This window comes from Ursus arctos, unplaced genomic scaffold (assembly GCF_023065955.2).
Source record: "Ursus arctos isolate Adak ecotype North America unplaced genomic scaffold, UrsArc2.0 scaffold_5, whole genome shotgun sequence".
Classification (NCBI taxonomy): domain Eukaryota; kingdom Metazoa; phylum Chordata; class Mammalia; order Carnivora; family Ursidae; genus Ursus; species Ursus arctos.
Genome location: NW_026623067.1, coordinates 80,354,912 through 80,376,431, shown reverse-complemented (window position 1 = coordinate 80,376,431; position 21,520 = coordinate 80,354,912). Strand labels below are relative to the sequence as shown.

The 21,520-nt window shown below is 36.7% G+C and overlaps 1 long non-coding RNA gene across 1 annotated transcript in view; it reads right to left on the bottom strand.

Annotated features, from left to right (window-relative positions):
- Positions 1–5,210: 5,210 nt before the first annotated feature.
- Positions 5,211–21,520, bottom strand: part of LOC123001025 (uncharacterized) — a 102,637-nt gene continuing 86,327 nt past the window's right edge. The window contains exon 4 of the long non-coding RNA XR_008957477.1: positions 5,211–5,461. This is a non-coding gene — a long non-coding RNA (uncharacterized LOC123001025). The remainder of the gene's footprint in view (positions 5,462–21,520) is intronic.

The following is a 21,520-nucleotide window of genomic DNA, read 5'->3' as shown; positions in this document are numbered from 1 at the left end:
CAGGGAGGATGAGTCAAGTTTAGAGCATTTAGAAATCTACCTCATGGTGACAGTGGTTTGAACTAGGGGATTGGTAGTAAGAGTTGAGAGGAGTAATGGATGTGAAAAATAAATTAGAGATAGATTCAACAGGAATTTGAAATCGATTAAGGCAGGTGGAGGAATTAATACCCTCCATATTGAGCCCTAATAAGTTTTTCATAGGAAAACTAGAAGAAAACTGATTTGGATGGAGCAAGAAACAATGATTTAAATTTTGAAGTTATTGAACAGTAGGGTGTCATTCAAGTGGGAGTATTTAGTAGGTAGCTATATATAAGGATCTAGAGCTCAGGAGAAAGACCTGTGTTAAAGATACAAATTAGGAAATCTGTACATATGATGCTGTATGAAGCCTTGGGAAATAATGAGGGATCCAAATAAATAGGAAGCATCTAATTGGAGGAGAGAAGATCACTTGCAACAAAACCTCAAGGAACATTCTCATACAAGTTTAAAAACAGAAAGAAGAATTGCCAAACGTTATTGAGGAGTGGAAGGCAGGCAAAAAATTCTAGAGGAAGGAATATTTTAAAAAGTTGGGAAAGAAACATCAGAAGCTCCTAACCATGGTGTGGCAGTGTCTGTGGGGACCTGAGCAGTGGAGATAAAGGTGAATTAGGGAAGGTTTGGTAACAGTGAGAGTCCCACCTCTTTTGTGGAATTTGACTGTAAGTGGAAAGAGAGAAGATTGCCAAGAGAGCAGAAGAGTTGGCACACCCATTTGTTCTTTTGGATAAGAAAACTAGGACATACCACCTGGCAACAGAAGTGGAAAAGCTAAAGAGCAAGGGTGGAATGGTAATATTATTGTGATAATGTTCCTTGATTCACATCCTAAGTCTGGGTAATGCTACATTACATGCCCTTTGGGACATTCATTATATATGATGGCCTTTTAATAGAGCCTGTAATGAATTTTGTGTCAGATCTGTTTGATTTTGTGATTTCTGGTATTTCCCCAAACCAATTTGATCAAGGAGCATGTTTTCTATACAATACCTGTTAATTGCCTAAAGAAATAGAATTCCTTAGGAACTTTGTGTTAAGATAGGGCTCCCGAGGGAAAGAAAGTGATAAGATTCTGTGCTCAAATGGAGGGATTCATCTTAGCAGTAGGATAAACTCTCCTAGTGTGACAGAATGAAAGAAAAACTATGGATACTGCCAGGTTTAGAAAGCTTGATGACAGTAAGTTGATAGCTTCTATTTCTGTCTAAAGTTCAAGGTAATTTCATAGCAACACACACAAGGATAAGCTTACAAGTGTACATACTGAACCACACACATAGAAATCCACACACAAACAGGTGCATAAACATATACAAAACATATTTGACATGATTCAGATATTGCAGGATTATGGTTTATAAAAAGGAGAGGAGTTTTGAAATAATTGCTGAAAGCAATGTCAGAGAAAGCAGAGTAGGGTTTCTTGCCATTGCTGGGTCCTAGGTAATATAGAGATGATAATTCCTACTGACACTCATCTACGACTGATCCAGTGCAATTCCTTTAGCACCTTTAAATAGCTTAGTTGGGGCTGATCCAGGATTAAGGGTTCCCAGGTACTATGATGGAGAAAATAGGGTAAAATAATTGAAAATGTTGGGAAACTACAAGTTGAATGTAACTATAGAAACATAATTCTACTAATAATTATGATGATAGAAGACTATCTGAAGATCTGGGACCCTAATTTAGGTGATCTGCCTCCAGATTTCTTGCAGTAGGAAGAGCTAGTCAGAGGAGAAAGATAAAAGATTAGGATGTTCTGATGGTATCAAATATCAGGTCTAACAATGAATACTGAGTGAGGAAGATAGAAGATTGTACGAAGTCATGCTATAGTTGAATTTACAATTTCAGATGAAGTTGACGTGAGATCTTTGGCCTTAGAAAATGTTCGACTGGAGTAAAAGGGAGATGAATATCACTGAGGGTGAGATTAAGGGTTTGTAAAGCTAGAATATTGATTGGATCTGCCATGTGGCTACTTAAGTCATCTGCTATAATGTTAGAAATAGAAGTAGGAAGGAAGATGGAAATCCAGATTCTAGAGTCTTCAAGAATTGTGGTTGCTGGTGGCAAGGCAAGGTAGTGACATTGTAGAAGATGGTATAATAAAATAGCTTAAGCTAGACATGAACTGGAAGCTCTTTTATTTAAAAATAGCTTTTTTTTTTTAAAGATTTTATTTATTCATTTGACAGAGAGAGACAGCCAGCGAGAGAGGGAACACAAGCAGGGGGAGTGGGAGAGGAAGAAGCAGGCTCCCAGCAGAAGACCCTGACGTGGGGCTCAATCCCAGAATGCCAGGATCACGCCCTGAGCCGAAGGCAGACGCTTAACGACTGAGCCACCCAGGCGCCCCTAAAAATCGCTTTTTTGAGAGTCATATTACCAAATTGACAGATGTAGGAGACCCTATCCTCCATCTTCCAACAAAGACCAACAACTAGACAGCTATCTATGAACAAAATCAGCTTTGGGGAAGCTCTGGAGTCCACTTAAGAAATCTCAGAAATCCAGTGAAACAAAAATCTGAGAATAAACGCATAAGAAGAGAAGAAAGACAGCCTCATCTTGCAGCAGCATCTTATTCCCCAAGCTGGCATTGCTCAGTGCCAAGAGGGCACTTCCAAGATAGAATGAGTTCTCCTTGCCAAGAAAGAAACAACGGGTGAGCTACCATCTTCTCCAGCCTTTTGAAGCACCATACAAAGATCCCAGTTTGGTTTCATTCCACCCAGATCAGCTAAGCTGAGACCTATAAAAACAGCTAGAAATAAGAAAGAAAAGCAGGGCTACCAACAGCAGCTATGCAGTGTGAGTGGGTGAGGTTCACAGTGACTTGTTCTATAGATAAACCCAGAAACTTTTGCCACTGAGGAAGAAACCAAAGGCCAGCATAGCTGCTGAAGGTACCCTAATGATTTCATCAGCTTCTGCTCCACAGATATTTACATTTGTTGACACCAGTCCCCTACTTCCTCTTATTTGTTCCCACTGAAGCCCAAGAACCACACCGGAAGCTAGCTCAGACCTCTGTGACTGCAAGGACGCAAGAAGCCAGTCTAGAACACCGTGGTTTTCCCCCACTTGCCGAAGTGCACTCCAGCTGTGCAGTTACATGCAGCCACAGGAGAAGAGGCAGTTCTCAGCTGCTTGTGGGCTCAGATCAGGCCCTATCTTCTGTCACTGGTCTACACCACCACACTACCCTGTAGCTACCCACCCCCAGCTGTGCACCTGCACACCCCCAGCCCTAATCTGTCACTGGCCTCCACTGAAGTGTCCACACCTGGAGGGTAGGGGGATTGTCCAGCCATAAGAAAGCCACAGCAAAGCAGCTCCAAGAGAAAACAACTAAGCTGAAGTCATCATACTTCCTGACTTCAAACTATACTACAGAACTATAGTAATCAAAACATTATAATACTGCCATAAAAACAGACCCACAGACGAGTGGAACAGAGAGCCCAAAAGTAAACCTGCTCATATATGGCCAACTAATACTTGACAAGGAGCCAAAAATACTCAATAGGGAAAGGACAGTCTCTTCAATAAATGGTGGTGGGAAAACTGGATAACAACATGAAAAAGAATGAAACTGGACCCCAATCTTACAACACTCACAAAAATTAACTCAGAAGAAATTAAAGACTTAAACATAAAATCTGAAACTGTAATACTCCCGGAAGAAAACATAGGGAAAAAGCTCCCTGACATTGGTCTTGGCAGCAATTTTTTGGGATACGTTACCAAAAGCATAAGCAACAAAAACAAAAATTAGTATGTGGGACTACATCAAACTAAAAAGTTTCTGCACAGCAAAAGAAACCATCAACAAAATTGTGATTTTTTTAAAAAGATTTTATTTTTTTATTTGAGACAGACAGAGAGACAAAGAGAGCACAAGGAAGGGCAGAGGGAGAAGCAGACTCCCCACTGTGCAGGAAGCTCAATGCTTGGCTCGAGCCAAAGGCAGATGCTTAACCGACTGAGCCACCCAGGTGCCCCTCCATCAACAAGATTAAAAGGCAACCTACGGAATGGGAAAAAAATGTTTGCAAATCATATCCGATAAGGGGTTAATATCTAACATGTATAAAGAACTCACATAACTCAACAGAAAAAGAGAGAGGCCAAACCATTCAATTAAATAACGAAGAGAGGAACAGAACAGACATCATTCCAAAAAAAAGATACAAATGGTCGACAGATACATGAAAAGGTGCTCCATATCACTAATCAGGGAAATGCAAATCAAAACCACAATGAGATTATCACCTCACACCTGGTAAAATGGCTGCCATAAAAAAAGACAAGATATAAGTGTTGGTGAGGATTTAGAGAAAAGGCAACACTTGCGCACTGGTGGTGGGAATGTAAATTGATGCAGCCACTGTGGAAAACAGAACAGAAGTTCCTCAGGAAACTAAAAATAAAACTACCATATGATCCAACAATCCCACTTCTGGGTGTATCTCTGCAAAAAAAAAATGACTACAGGATCTCAAAGAGATATCTGCATTCTAATGTTCACTAAAGCATTATTCACGATAGCCAAGATATGGAAACAACTGAAGTGTCCACCAAGAAACAAATGGATACAAAAGATATGATATGTATATATACAGTGGAATATTATTCAGCCATGAGAAAGAAGGAAATCCTGCCACTTGTGACAACATGTATGAAACTTGAGGACATTATGCTAAGTGAAGTAAGTCAGACAAAAATAGGTAAATATTGAATGTTTTCACTTCTATGTAGAATCTAAAGAAGCTGAACTCACACAAACACAGAGTAGAGTAGTGGTTACTAGCAGCTGGCGGTTAGGGAAATGAGATATTGGTCAAAGAGTACAAATTTCTGGTTATAAGATGAATAAGGTCTGAAGATCTAATGTACAATACGGTGATTATAGTTACTATATTATATACTTGAAAGTTGGTAAAAGAGTGCATCTTAACTGTTCTCACCACAAAAAAGAAATGGTAACTTTATGGCATGATGAAGGTGTCACTTAACACTATGGTATAAATCATTTTTCGATGTATGCGTATTGATTCAACATGTGCACCTTAAACTTACACAATGTCATATGTATATTTCCATCTCAATAAGCTGGTAAAAATAAGAGGAAAAAATAGCTTTGGGGGGTAAAATAATACATGCATATTAGTAAAAATTCAAACAATGAAGAAAATTACCAAAGAAAAGAAAAAAACAATCGTGCTGAGATTTGCACCATTACTATGCTTACATAATCTTTTCCAGGATGTCTATAACCACAGAAGCAAGGTTTTTCCATGAGAATGGAGGAATTCTTACCTGAAAGTAGAAAATGAGGAGAATGTCAAATCCTTGCTCCAACACTGAGGAAGGTGTGGTGTGAGATGTTGTTGTCCTCCATCTGGAAGGGAAAATGATGGTTTAAGGGTAGACCCATTGTCAGTTAAGGGAAACAAGTGAAGATAACTTTCTTTGATTAGACAGCGATTGTTGATTATATGAGTGTTAATCATAGAATGTAGACTTCAGAAATCATAGAGTATTTGGAAGCAGGAAGGCTGAAAAAAGATGGGCCATGCTAAAGGAGGTACAAAAATGTGTCAGCTGAGAAGATGAGAGGAGACAGATGATCAGGGCCATGTTGGATGCCAGTCAAGGAACTGAGGCCGGGAGATGTAACTCCTGCAAGGCCAGCAAGAAATTCATTTTAGTGATCTCTTCACACGCTGGGGGACACATAAGCCTCTCAGGGATCAGCTGATGGGAGGACACTCATTCTTTCTCTCATTCACTCAAAATTAGGCTTTGAGCACCCACTATGTGCCAGGAACCATGTGGGTCTCTAGGGTATAAACTGATGAACAAGAAAGTCAGAGTCTGGTCCCCTCAGAGAGAACAGAATGGCAACATAGCATATGTTTATAAATGCCATTAAAAGCCTGAAAGTGGACAAGCACGAAGCGGTCTGTTCCCTGCTAGACTATTATTAGGACAGCTGTCCAGTGAAGCAGGAACCCAGAGAAGGCGCAATGCACTCCAACCACAGTTTTCACATAGACGAATTAAAATTCCAAATCTCCAAACCAATTGAAAGTCACTGTTTACATAGACATTAGCATAAACACACAGGGGTACACATATCTTCAAAAATATTGAGAAAAGGAAGATACCAAGTTACACATATTGTACACTTGAATCTTCTAATATTACTAAATAGTATTTAATATATAAAATTCCTTTAATGTAACGTTTCCACATAATGTCGGCATATGTGAAAAAAGAAGAGTCACTGGCTTTTTGAAATGTGATTTATTTTATAAAAAAACAAAGCATGACTTTGCAAAATATAGCAATCCATCATACCCGACACCAACAGAAATATCCCTGTACGTATACACAGAGAAGTAGTTCATGTGCTTCAATACATGTGTTCTAGGACAGAAAGCCCTAAAAACCATCCACAGAGAATTTCTCTATATCTGATTCAGCCTGATTTCCAAAGGTTTCCCTTCTTTTAAAGATAAAATTATAATACTCTCTCAAAAAAGAATATTCGATAATTTTACACATTTATGGTCTCACTTAGTTTATTCTAAATATTTAAAAAATAGCCTTTTGGACCAAAGATAGAGATTCTTTTACCAACATGATTCATAACATGAGCTAGATCCATAGATAGGTTTTTCTTTTTCTTTCTTTTTCTTTCTTTTTTTTCATTTTTAGGAGCTGATGGACTGTGGTTGAAAAATAGTTATTCCTAGACTAAGAGAATGTGATATGCTTGTCAGTGAGGCGGATAAAAAGCTTCTCCGTTTATTCCAGGACAGCTCTATAATAAGCGGTTACCTCCAAGCTTTCGAAATATTTCTCTGAGAACAGGCACCATGGGGAGACAGAGGATGTGCAGATGGAGAACGGCAGTCACATTTTAGCATCACAGAGCGAGGGCAACTCTTCACCTTTGTGGGTACCTGCCCTTGTGGCGTGAACTAGCCTGCGGTCCCCATGAAAGTGTATCACCTCGCTCACCCAAGGCTGTATAAACTAGAAACACACAAACATCCTCTCCAGATAGACATGAGGGCAAAAGGTAAGACAGCTGTTTCTTTGGTTTCGTCCACTTTTTTGTTTTGTTTTGTTTTGTCCACTTTCAGGTTTTTAATGGCATTACTAAACGTTCTCTTTTTGTTTTAATTAATTTCTGATTACCACTGGCTTGGAAGCTTCTTTTTAGATAATTTGTTTAGGATCAAATAGGAAATTTCTCTGTGAGAGGAGCTGATCTGGAATAACCTACCTGACTGTTTTTGCCTGGGGGAGGCAATGCATAAGCCATTGTTGTAAGGGCCTTTGCTCGGCAAAGAGAGTTACTCGAATACACTTGCACATCCTTAAAGAAATACCTTCATTCAGAAGACAAAAGTGTGATTTGGATATGATAATTCCCATAGAACAGAAATTCTGGGAATAACTCTAGCCAAGGGGAAGAAGGGTCTTACTCGAAATACCCTTTCAGTCCTTCTCCATAAACATTTAATTCTCCAAATAATTATATCATATACTTTTAAAAATATTTTTTTATCATTCATGTAGTTAGAATATCAGTAGTTCTCCTGAATGTTTTCTGAAGAATTGTGCAGAAAATTATGGCACAGAATGTCTTAATTAAAGGATTATGTGAAGGAATGTTTTAGATGTTACTTAAAAGTACGAACATCATATATGAAAATTTCCCACCTGTGAGATTTCCTGGATGCAGAAACATTCCCTTTCCCAGAAGTTCTGTTGATGATTAACTTCCCTGCAGCCTTCAACAGGGAAGTAAGTAGATACCTATGATCCACTTAACATTTCAAATTAATTAAAATTTTAAAAGCCGGCTAATTTCTGGAGTGTACACTCATTGTTTATGGAGCAAAAGATTCAAACTCTACTTTGTTAAAATGGTTTTGTTTGTATTATTCATCTTCGTGGTTCATTAACCCCATTTTTCATGTCAGTATCACAATTCCTTTCTTGCTATTATGCGCCCACTGTCTGAACGGTCAGAGTGAAGAGAGTGCAGGGCAGTGGGCCAAGCTTTAGAAAATGACTTCATCTTCTACTTATCCAATTCTTCTGAAGCAGGGAAGCATCCAGATGGTCATCAATAATCAAGACAGCCATTACCTCCCTAACAGAGCCTAATGCTGTATTAGCTGAATCGGAAGCAAATTTCCCTCATAGCCCAACTGTACGTTTTTCTTGGAACCTACCAGGTTTGGCATTTTTCTTTAAGAATCCTTCTGGTTGGCTGGTCACAGAACACTGAAATCATAAAAATCTGAAGCTATCTAATATTAAAAGAATATTGACTGCTTAAGAAAATCCATGTTTAAAATGTTACCCCCAGAAGGCCATATTAGTTACACCCCGATTGCTTTCTACTCTCAGGAAATGACATTATTTTACCTCTTAGACTTTATTGCAAAAAAAAAAAAAAAAAAGCCTAATAAAATACTCAAAGGCATAAAAAAATGGGGGGGGGGCAATGTAGTGAAAATAAATTCTTCCTTTCTTTTACTACATAAATAATAATGATGCTAATATGTATGAAATATCCATTATGTATCAAGAACAGGGTGAAGTTCTTAGGTGGATTATATCATTAAATCCTTCTACCTGGCCAGTGAGCCAGGCACTGTTACAAGTAAGGAAAATGAGACTCAGAGAATTTAAGTAACTTGCTGTCACACAGCTAGTAAGTGGCGGAGGCAGGATTCAAGCGCACGGAAGTCTGATGTCAGACTCCACTCAACCAGTATACCATAACCTTTCTCAGAGTCTTAATGGAGAATGACCCGTCTCTTGGCACAAATATACTTAGAAACTATAACTATAATTAAACATAACTAGAAAACATATATATATATATAGAGAGAGAGAGAGAGAGAGAGAGAGAGAGGGTCAGGAATAGATGGCAATTCATCTTCTTTTTCTTTTTTTCAGTATAAGAAAGGAGTTTGTATTGAAAGAGGACTAATATTTTACTTGAAAGATCTAATTGCATATGCCATTTAAACTGTAGATAATATATTAAGGAGAAAATTTTACTATAGTTTTTGGAGAAAATGAACGTGCCAGATAAGTATATATTCAGGTAGGATTTCCAGCTATACAGTTCTATTTTGTTTTTGAAGTAATGAAAATCAAATACGATCAGCAATAGTCATTCCACTGAGGAAAAATTCCTTTAGAATGGAGGAATTTGTGTATTGCTTATGCTGATTTAAGAGTTACAAACATGAAAAGGAATCCCCATGGCGTCTGATCTAATCTTGACACAGACAGTATCCACAAGATCTATTGTCAGTTACAGCTCAAAGCCGCTGCCTCGGGAAGAAAAAATGCTTTGATAACTCATTGTGTCAAAGAAAAAGATTTCACTGTGTGAAATATTGATTAAAACTTTAAAATAAAATTGGTACTTTCTGAAAGAACCTTGTAAAGGTAACAAAGAGAATAACAAAGAAAGTCCAAAGGGTGCTTTTAGGATTGTTTTCAAAAGGTTGATCTTTAATAAAATCTCGTGGAAAAAAACGTATATTACCTTTTAATACCTACATCAATATAATTTTCCACTAACAATGACAATATGCCTTCTTCACATTGCTGTTATTGCTTTATATTTTAAGGTCAAAGTGCATTCATTCTGCTTTTCAGTTAATAATAATAAAGGCATTTCAGTCCTAGCCTCCAGACTATTATTCCTCAAGGTACAAGCAAGTCAAGGAAAAGTCAATAGTACAAATAGATACCTTGCTAGCAAAGAATACCTATGAGTCTATCTAGGCTTTTCAATTTTATAACATATTTATAAAATATATAAAGCTATCATAATTTTTTAGAGAGTTTCTATTCTATATGGGGAGTGGAACACTTATTGTAAGAATAGAAACAGCACAGCCAAATTAAGACCATTAGGGCTCTGTGTTGACTGTTTTATTAAGGGTATATTGAGACATGTTTAAAGCAAGGAAAAGTTACCCTGGACAAATTTTATCATTTGGGGAAAAATGAGGGTGTAGTGGGAAAAAGGCAAGAAAGTGGACTGAAACAGGGAGGATCACGTTGAATCTCAGGTAAATTACTGTCAGCTGCTCAGAGCAAAGGAAGAGAAAAGATGTGTATGTCAACGTGCCTGTCTCCTCCCGGTGACTTGTCTGTCTCCTCCCGGTGACTTCTCACTCAGTCCACCTACGTTTGCGATGCACCCACTCTGATGACTGCTCTGAAAAAGATAGGTCTAAAAATGTGGCTCTTACTGTTTGATGAAGAGAAGATTTCCAAAGAAGCATTAAAGTGCAGAAGGTTTGAGGAGTTGCAAAATATTTTGAGAGGAAATGCAATGAGATGAAGCAAATAAAATTGGCACGGTGCCCAGAAAACAATAAACAATCAAGAAATATCAGTTGATCTAGTACAGAGAGCCCTGGGATTCCTGAAACGTGACGTAGGTCCTGAGCCCTCGCTCCTTCCGTGACACTGACCTCAGCATGAGACTGTGCGTGTGGGCCCTATTTCTCCAATGGTAAAACAAAAAGTGAGGAGCAGATTTCATTCCCCACTTTAGACGTACCTTTAAGACTCTTGCAATATTAATTATAGACTTTTGAGAAGGGAAGTGTTTCTCGGGCATTCTAGATGCGGCAAAGGCAAAAGGTTAAGTTCCAGGCTTAGCGGTCAGAAACCCAGTGAGGAAGGCACCTGGGTCTGAGATTCAAATCCTGGGTTCAAATCCTATGCCCTCCGCTAGCTGTGCAGTCTTGGGCAAGCTATTTAGACTCCAGACTCAGGTTCTCCATAAAAAAGATATAATTGTACCTCCGTCACTGGGTCATTGAACAGATTAAGACAGCACATCTAAGGTGCTTAGAATAGTGCTTGGAGCATAGTACATGCTCAAAACATTTTAGAAGCTGGTAAAAATTGCTCAAGTTTGTGATATTCTGAAAAATCAAATGATTCTTTGATTTTAACCTGGTTTAAGTTTGTAACCATAACTATTTTCCCATAAAGCCACACAGTCCCAACTTGACTTTATCCTGAAGTAATGCTACACTACTTGCAAAATGAAAATGAAGAAATGGTACATCCAGTCCATTCCAGTCATTCCATTTTTCCTTGTTCTTTCCCACCCTGTTGAAACGAATTTCTCTAAAATACCCAGAAAATTAAGAGAAAACTATGAAGAGTTTTCTTTGTTTGGCTTAAGATCTTTTGCCTATGTATTTCCCATAACCATCTATAGAAGTATGGCTTTCTGTGGGGGAAAATAACAAATATTCTCAAAACACTCTTCCTCTTTCTGACTTGGCCTTTCAGACTATTAGTCCTCTTTGTCCTTGAAATCATTTTATACTGTAGAGCCAAACAAATTCAATTATTTTCCTAATGCCAAACTCTGTGACTAACATTCATTCCTTTGGGGTTTGGTCAGAAACTTAAGGCCTGCATAATATAAAATATGAAATAGGGCATATTACTGACTATGACCTTTATCAAGCATGGTATCAATAAACAATTTAAACACAAACACTCAAGGAGAAGGTCAGGTTAAAGATAAAGAAGTTGGTCTCAAAAGAAAGGCCTTGAAGTGATATTTAATTGAATCGACTAATTTACCTAAAAAATTATGGAGCCTTTACCCCTCTCCCACAGGCCAATACATGTCCAATTCCTTCTAGTATACAATTCTAGTTACAACACAATTTTGTTTACCTGTGCATCTGAAATCATTTTTTGATCACGTTGCTAGATGACAATGATAACTCCTGATGCATTAGAAAAAATACCTCTTTGGTTAAGATCATTAAGAGCAGGCAACATATGTAAAGCTTAATATCATTAATAGTTCAACCCATCAATTCCCTTTCTTAGAAATTCAACATTTCTTAGAATTTTGTATCAGTACAACTAAATTACCCATAAATTCAACTCTCCACTGCACCTTAGTGATTCAACATGTAGCTCTCCATGTATTAGAGCACTAAGTATTCTCCCTCAACTACTTTACTTGTACTTCACATCACTTTGACTTCTTTACCTAGATGACCTTTTTTTTGACCTAGTTGTTACAAATTTAAGTGCTTACAGGAGCTAGGCAAATAAAACTAATGCCTAAAGCTGGTTTTATATATATACTGTATATAATGCTATATATACAAATGCTATATATATACACACACATAATTGCTATATTTATATATATATAATATATATATTATATTATATATATATATAAATAATGCCTAAACAGGTATAAGATATATATAGATATAGATACAGATAGAGATATATAGATATATAGAGATATATAGATAGAGATATATTTAAAATATATTTACATATATTGGTATGTATTAAAATATGTTTCCAGGGAGCCATATAGTGCAACGTAGAGTGTTATTCTTTATTATTATTATTTAAATAATTTAAAATAAAAATTAAAAAAAAATCAGTCTCCAACCCCCTCTCCTTTTGACAATGACCTGTCTGTTCTCCGTATCTATGAGCTTGGTTTTTGTTTTGTTTTGCTTTACTTTAGATCCCACATATGAAAGAGATCATATGGTACTGCCTCTCTCTGTCTGACTTACTTCACTTAACATAATGCCCTTAAGTTCCAGCATGTTGTTGCAAATGGCAAGATTTCATACTTTTTTATGGCTGAATAATGTTCCATTATACACATATATTATTACATATTATATGTATTCTTATGTATTTATTTTATATACATGTAATTACATATTGCATGTATTACTATATACTATTATATGAATTATATGCATGTATATATGTATTTCTTTATCCATTCAGTTTTCACTTATCAGTGGACACTCAAGTTGTTTCCATATCTTGGCTATTGTAAATAATGCTACAATGAACATGGGGGTGCATATATCTTTTCTAGTTATTGTTTTGGTTTTCTTTCAATAAATACCCAGAAGTGGAATTGCTGGATTACATGGTATTTCTATTTTTAAATTTTTTAAGGAATCTCCACACTTTTTCGCTGCACCAATTTACATTCCCATCAACAGTGCATGAAGGTTCTTTCTCTTCACAGCCTCAAAAACACTTGTATCTCCTCTTTTTTGTAAAAGTCATTCTAACAGGATGAAGTCATAGCTCATTGTAGTTTTGATTTGCGTTTCCCAGATGCTTAAAGGTTTCAATTACCTGTTGGCCATCTGTATGTCCTCTTTGGAAAAATGTCTATTCACATCTTCTGTCCATTTTTTTAATCTTTTTTTTCCCCATTGAGTTATAGGAGTTCTTCATATCTTTTAGGTGTTAACTCCTTATCAGATACATGATTTTTCAAATATTTTCTACCATTCAGTATGTTACCTTTTAATTTGGTTGGTGATTTCCTTTGCTGTGTAGAAGGTTTTCAATATGATGTAGTCCCATTACATATTTTTGCTTTTGTTGCTTTTGCTTTCAGATTAAAAAAAAATCATTAAGACCTATGTCAAGGAACTTATTGCCCATTTTCTTCTCTAGAAATTTAATGGTTTCAGGTCATACATTCAAGTTTTTAATACATTCTGAGTTAATTTTTATGTGTGCTATAAGATAGTGGTCCATTTTCATTCCTTTGCATATGGCTGTCCTGTTTTCCCAACACCTTGTATTAAAGACACTGTCCTTTCCCCATTGTATATTTTTGGCTCCTCTGTCATAAATTAATTGACCATATATGCATGGGTTTATTTCTAGATTCTCTATTCTATTCCATTGATCTATGTGTCTGTTTTTGTGCCAATACCATGTTTCAATTATTAGAGCTTTGCTATGTAGATTTAAATCAGGTAGTGTGATGCCTCCAGTTTTGTTCTTCTTTCTCAAGATGGCTTTGACTATGCAGGGTGTTTTGTGGTTCCATACAAATTTTAGGATTGTTTGTTCTATTTATGTGAAAAATGCCATAGCATTTTTTAAAAAGATTTTATGTATTTATTTGTCAGAGAGAGAGAGCATGCACAAGTAGGGTGAGTGTCTGGCAGATGGAGAAACAGGCAGAGGGAGAAGCAGGCTCCCCACTGAGCAAGGAGCCCAATGCGGGACTTGATCCTGATCCTAGGACCCCGGGATCATGACCTGAGCTGAAGGCAGATGTTTAACCAACTGAGCCACCTAGGCATTCTGCCATAGCAATTTTGATAGGGATTGCATTGAATTTGTAGGTTGCTTGGGATAGTTTGGATACTTTGGCAATATCAATTCTTCCAGTTCGTGAGATGAAATATCTATTTATTTGTTATATATTTATTTGTGTCTTCTTCAATTTATTTCATTAATGTCTTTGCAGTATCTAAGGTCTTTCACTTTCTTAGCTGAATTCATTCCAGGTATTTATTTTTTCTTTTTGACTCAATTGTAAATGGAAATACTTTCTTTATTTCTCTTTCTGATAGTTCATTATTAGTATATAGAAATGCAACAGATTTTTGTGTATTGATTCTGTATCCTGTAACTTTGCATTCATTCATTAGTTCTAACAGGTTTTTGATGAAGTCTTCAGGGTTTTCTATATATCATACCACGTCATCAGCAAGTAGTAACAATTTTACTTCTTCCTTTCCAATTCAGATGACTTGCATTTCTTTTTCTTGCCTAATTTCTCTGGCTGGGATTTCTAATACTATGTTAAATAAAAGCAGTGAGAGTGGGCATCCTTATCTTTTTCCTCATTTTAGAGGAGACTTTCACCATTTCACCTTTCACCATTGAGTATGATGGCCGCTCTGTGTCTGGTGTATATGGCCTTTATTATACTGAGTTATGTTTCCTCTATACTCACTTTGTTGATGGTTTTTATCATAAATGGATGTTGAATTTTGTCAAATGCTTCTTTTTTGCATATATTGAGATGATCATACGATTTTCTCCTTCATTTTGTTAATGTGCGGCACCACAATTGCAGTATCAAACCATTCTTGAATCCCTGGAACAAATCCTTCTTGGTCATGGTGTGTAATCCTTTCAATGTACAGTAGTCTCCCCCACCATTATCCACAGGGGATACATTCCAAGACACCTACTGGGTACATGAAACTGTGGATAGGACTGAAGCCTATATATACTAGGCTTTTTCCCTATACATACATATCTATGATAAAGTTTAATTTAATTTAGGCACAGTAAGAGATTAACAGAAGTAACTAATAATAAACTAGAACAATGTTACTTAGCAGAAATGGGCTCTATGTACTTTTCAGGCTGAAAGAGTCTGTGGTTTGGATGGATCTGTATTAATGATTCAAACTCCATGTCCTTGAGATAGTCTTACAGAACACACTATGGCCTTTATATTTGGGCCACATGAATGAGCTTAAAGCACAGAACTCATGGAAAGTCCCTAAGATGCACACCACCACTTTGGGCTGGAGGCAGCCTTGCTGAAGCACCTTTGAGGTTTCTGATGCTGGTCATTGCACACTGCATCACCCTTGCCTTCGCAGATTTATTTTTTCTGCTTCAATCTTCTATTCAAGCCTTTCCCACACTACCCCCACCCCGGCCAGGAGAAAAAAATCAAAGCACTCTAAATCTTGTTAGCATACATTCTAGACACGTATAATAAATTATACTAGGGGCGCCTGGGTGGCACAGCGGTTAAGCATCTGCCTTCAGCTCAGGGCGTGATCCCGGTGTTATGGGATCGAGCCCCATGTCAGGCTCTTCCACTATGAGCCTGCTTCTTCCTCTCCCACTCCCCCTGCTTGTGTTCCCTCTCTCGCTGGCTGTCTCTATCTCTGTCGAATAAATAAATAAAATCTTTAAAAATAAATAAATAAATAAATTATACTAATAACATTAAAAATACATAAAAACAAGTAGTCATGGGTTGAAATATATTTCAGGGCAACATCAAAAGTGTTTTGCTCAACTCAAATTTCAATTAAACCATCTTTTTAAGGGAAAAAACCTTTGAGATGCCACAGTAGTGCTTCTCTTATTGTGGTACAGCCAAGTTTCACTCCTGCTCCATTACAGTGTGTTTATGAACAGTTGCTGGCCCAGAAGGATGGTCCCCAGCCCCCACCTTCTGAGTTCTGCAGCTGTACTCACTGCACCAGCATTTCATTTTAGTCCTCGACAGAGTCTTAGCCAGGTAAATCTTTTTTTTTTTCCCCAGAATCTAGGAATTTACCAGCAATTTGACTTTAAAATGTATTACAAAATTAATAGCCCATGGGAAAAATAATGATTTAGTAAATAATGAAGATTTAGAATGATGGACAGAGAAGTGGTACTTAGACGTTTGTCTTCTGTTCAATTGCTCATGTAAAGTGTCTTTGTCCTTGGTGTAAGGTAAATGGGATTCATCCTAAATCAGCATTTTAGCACCATTCTGGTCTCTTATCTCAAGTAATTTGGTGAAAAAAAAATGTACTAGAGAAGAGTGATCCACTTTCCAGGGGCCCTTATCTGGTTCGAACTTTATATCAAAAAAAAAAAAAAGAGAGAGAGAGAGAGAGAGAGAGAGAGAGACATTTTTCTGAGAATGGTAGTCATTAGAATATATTAAAAATAAAATTGTATATGAGAATGAAAAAAAAAAAGGAGTTATATGACCTCATATGCACAAATCTTAAACTCTTGAGGCATGTGTTGAACCCTACTGACATGATATGGTTGTGGAGAGTTGGAAAGCACCTTAAAGGGAAGAAATAGATTCAGAGTCCACGTGTATTTCAGATCAGGCTCTGGGTCTCTGCACAAATAACAGAATTGCACTGCTGCCTACTTTTATCCTCCAACCTCTTCCCCCTCCCCTACCATGTTCCAGCACTGGCAGATTTAGAAATTTCCAGAAATATAATCCAAAGTCATAGGAAGGACCCTGTTTGTTATGGTCTAAGAGCTATACTGGTGTTTAGAGAAGAAGATCTAACTCAAATCATCACTGTAATATGTTTTATTCATTGCTCTCAACTGGTCACCCATCACTGCTCAAAAACCAAAACAGCTTGGCTCATCTAACATGCCTAATATGGTCAAAAGAACACAGCTTTAGCTGGATATCCTACCAACTGACCCCTCCTAATTTACTTCTGTACATACATTTCCCTAACCTCCTCTCTGATCTCAGGGACTGCTCTCCTCTATCTAGGGTCATCTTCAAACTGTATCCAAAATCGTTCCTGATTGCTACAACAACTTGTCTTTATGAATAGTGCCTTCTTCTTCACAAACTTCCTCCCCACACACTAAGACTGGCAAGAGTCTAAAGTTCTCCTTAACTATTGGCTTTCTTTCTCCTGCCTCTAAATAGCATGAAAATTACACTTTTCCTATGTCTGGTTCATGATTGTATAGAATCTCTTTAATCTATGCCACACCTTTATAAATATATATTGGGGGGGTAGAGTGATTTAATAAAATAAGCCAAGAGTTCAGACTTAGGTAAACTTAGTTTCAGCCTTCTGCTTCTAATATGATCAACTTAATGAACTTCAGTTTTCTTATCTGTAATACAGGGAGAATCCATATACACCTTAGGAGTTTTATATTTAGGAAAGGAGATGACTGAAATTATTAGCACAGCATCTAGAATATGGCCATTATTTTTGAGGTCAATAATTATTAGAGTGACTTGTGAGTCAGTATGAAAGTAACTGTTTTTGAAAACTAATAATGAAAAAGACCAAACTCTTAGAAGAATGCATGGTTATGTTGGAGTGTATTTAAAGATGAAGTAGAGAGGACAAAACTGGTTGTTTTCGCATTAGAAACACATTTATTGCCATATTTCTCCCTCCTTTTCCCTTGAACACTAGAAATAATGTTTCTTTGAATGAATAAATGTCACACTAAGCTTTAAAGAAATTTCAGTTGCATCAAGAAGTCCTCCTGTTCCACAATTTTGTCCCCACTGAACTGCCATGACATCTGAAAATAGTGAGGCCACTATTTGGAGTACATGTGGTAGATGCCTGCTTTAAACCCAGATACTTTGTGTGGGTAATAAATTAATGGTGTTAGTCTCTCAGATGGATTAGCTATTACAGAACACATGGGAAAGCTTCTGTGGGAAAAAAAAGGGCAGGCTGTGATGAAGGAAAAAGCAAGTTTGCATGTTTAATTCTCACTGCCCAGGAAAGCAAAGCCTTCATGGAAAGCTTGCATGAATTCTGTGTGATTTGGGTCCTCCCGAGGAACAATAATCAGGGAGAGCAGGGACAGACAAGTAGGAAAAGGGCCCTACTATAGGTCTTGATTCTAATTAATAAGTCCCCCCCAGCATTTTCCTTACTTTCCCCTTTTTGCAGTTTAATGTTTTTTTTTTTTTCCCCAGCTGTTTTAATTTATTTATATGGTTAACTAGGAGGGATGTTTTACTGAAGGTAAGCTATTCAGCATTTATGGTTAGAATAGATATAGTCCCTAGCTCAAGAACACACACCTATATCCAATAATTTTGACCACTTGCTATATATCTGTTTCCTTGCCAGGCTGTAGTAATTCAGAAATAAAGAACTCATGTTTTCTAGTCCAAGGAGCACAACATTTTGGTGGAGAAAGCTAACACATACCAAACAAACGGAACTGCAAGTGAATTCCTTTTTCTTTAAGACCCAAGTCAAACGTCTCATTTAGCTAACCTTAACTGACTCAATTCCAAGGCAATTTTGTCACTTTTCTATAAAAACTCCATCTCTTGCACATATCTTTATCCTTATAGGTACCACACTGTGTTGAAATCATATGTTTATCTTTTATTTTTTATTTTATTATTATTATTATTTGGAAACAAAGTTTTTGTTAAATTTATTTGCTATGGTCATACATTTTCCTGCTATGCAAGCATGTTTACGTGTTTATCTCCACACCTGGGTTGTAATTTTCTTTAAAGCAAGGAGTTAACTTTTGTTCAACTATGTACCCTTAGAACCCAACACAGAGTTTGATTTCTAATAGACACTCAAATATTTTCTCAATAAATGAATAAATACTATAATCATGTTGTGAACTGTCTTTGAAGAAAGCATAAAAAGGCAAAGCATTAATTCTAGTAGAGGAAAACGTCACTGAAGAAATAACCTTCGACTTAGATTTTGAAGGATGAGATAAATTATGCTAGTATATAATCAGACAAAGCTCCACAGATTTGTAAGCTGATTCTAAATGCGTTCAGCCAAGTTGCTTAGAGTGTCCAACACAACCTAAAGACAGCCTGTCAAAATAGGCTAGAAATGCTTAGGGAAATATGTTGAAGCTCAAAGCAGCAAAAGTATTTATTTTTCAGAATGTAGGCAAGAATGTATGGGAAAAAGAACTAAGAGAATTCATTGCAATGAACTTCAATGAACACCACCTACCATGATGTCACCGGGCCTTTTCCCTGGATTTCAGGACACACAGCTGGAATTTGCATGAGGATGCTATGCAACTAATCCTTTAAAAGGACACTGAAAGTGAGCTGACAGGCCTGCAGTACTGTGTCATAGAGTTGACAGGATTTGTCACATTTTGGGTTCTCCTCACATGGAACTTGTCATTGGTTCTTAAGTTTTTCTCCCTTCTTGCCTAGAGGGGGGCAAATCATCCTTCTAATATTTTCCTAGATATTTCCATACTGAGAGACGAATGATGTGTGAGGAAATATTGCCTAAAAATAGGAAAGAGACATGTCAGAGCATTATTATGGCCAATTTAACTTGGAGTGGTCCAAGGAAACTAGATCTCCTGTGAAATAAGTTAAAATAGCAGATGTACTGTACTTAATGGCAGTTTTGTGAAGTGTAACCATAGAAATGACCAGTCTTGGTGCTTATCTTGACAAATAGCAAGTCAAAGGTCTCTGAGAATTTGCTCTTGGGAGGAAGATTTTGAAAATCATAAATTTAAGTGCACAAAAAATACTGATTTATTTTTTTCTCTGTTTAAAGAGATTGAGATTCATACCAGTGGTAGTAGTTAGTAGACTTGAGTGTTCTTTTTATTTGTTCCTTAAGATGTGCTAATTTTTTAAGAGTTATATTAGCCGTGGAAGGGGCACCCAGAAAGAGTACACATGAAGACAGACAATAATTTCATTATACTGTATGTTTCCCAGACCACATCTGAATTATTTTCTAGTTACATATACAGTGTTTTAAAAGGATCAAAGATCAAATGGATTGTGCACTGAGGAGGATAGCTAGAATTGAGATGTTTCTGAATATCAAAGCTCATGAGGACAAAGTAGTTGAGGACATTAAACCTAGAGGGAAAAAAATGTCTTTGAAGATGACAATGATAGCTACAGAATTGTCATGTACTAGATGAAGTAAATCTTTTGTTTTCCCCAGAGGAACTAGCTATGGTGGAAGCGTAGGAGTTACAGTAGAATAGGTTTCATTTCAAAGTATAAAGACCATGTGTAAAGGCACCTACTCAACAGTAGGAGGAAGTACTTGGAGAAGTATCAACAGAGTTGCTAAACAGAGGCTGAGGATGATCCATCAGGGATGCTGTAGAAGATCCGGGCATCTGATGGAAATGTGGACCAAATGACCTTATGATCCCCTACCATCCATAAAATTGACCAACCAGATAATTAGATGGATTACAAAGCCACAATAATAAATATGGTATGATCTCAGACTGAAACAGAAAATAGTGCAGTGGAACAGAAGAGAGAGCTTACTACATCAAAAGAGGATTCCAAAAAAATTAAACACTAAGTGTTAAATGGAACACTATAAAACCTTAGTAGGAAATGTTGGAAAGTGTCTTCATAAAAAAGAAGGATTTCTTAAAATTTCAAAGACATAAACCTTAAGGCAATAAACCACATTTGTTTACATTACATAAAATTAAGAATATGTGTTCAAAATGGATTCTGAATAAAATTAGTGCATGTAAAATAGAATAGGAAAAGATATTTGAAGTCTACTGTGACAGAGAAACAAACACTAGAATTCCCCCCAAACCAACAAGTCATCCCTCATAGAAAAATTGACAAAGGAATTGAAATTGACACATAAAAAAGAACAAGTAAGAATAAGTAAAAACAGAGGAGGAAATTAAAAAAAAAAACCTAAGAAACATAAGGAAGAGTTTATAATTATTAATAGTGAACAGAGAATTATATATGTAAAGCAATGAGCTACTATATTATACCTATTAAATGGCCAAGAAATTAAAAAGCTAGATAATACAAACCACTGGCATAGATAAGAGCTATATGAGTTTCCTTCTGTTGTTGCTGAGAATGAAGATCGTTACAGTCATTCTGGAGAGATTCTGCCATTTCCTAATAAAACAAATGAGTTTGGTAGAGTCCAGGAATTCTACTCCTTGGTGTATAATTCTAAGAAATTCTCACAGAAGTCATCAGAGAGATGTGTGCATTGACATTAGCAATATTTGTGGTAATAGAGAGCTTGTGGCATTCTACTAGAAGGGTAGAAAAGAAAAC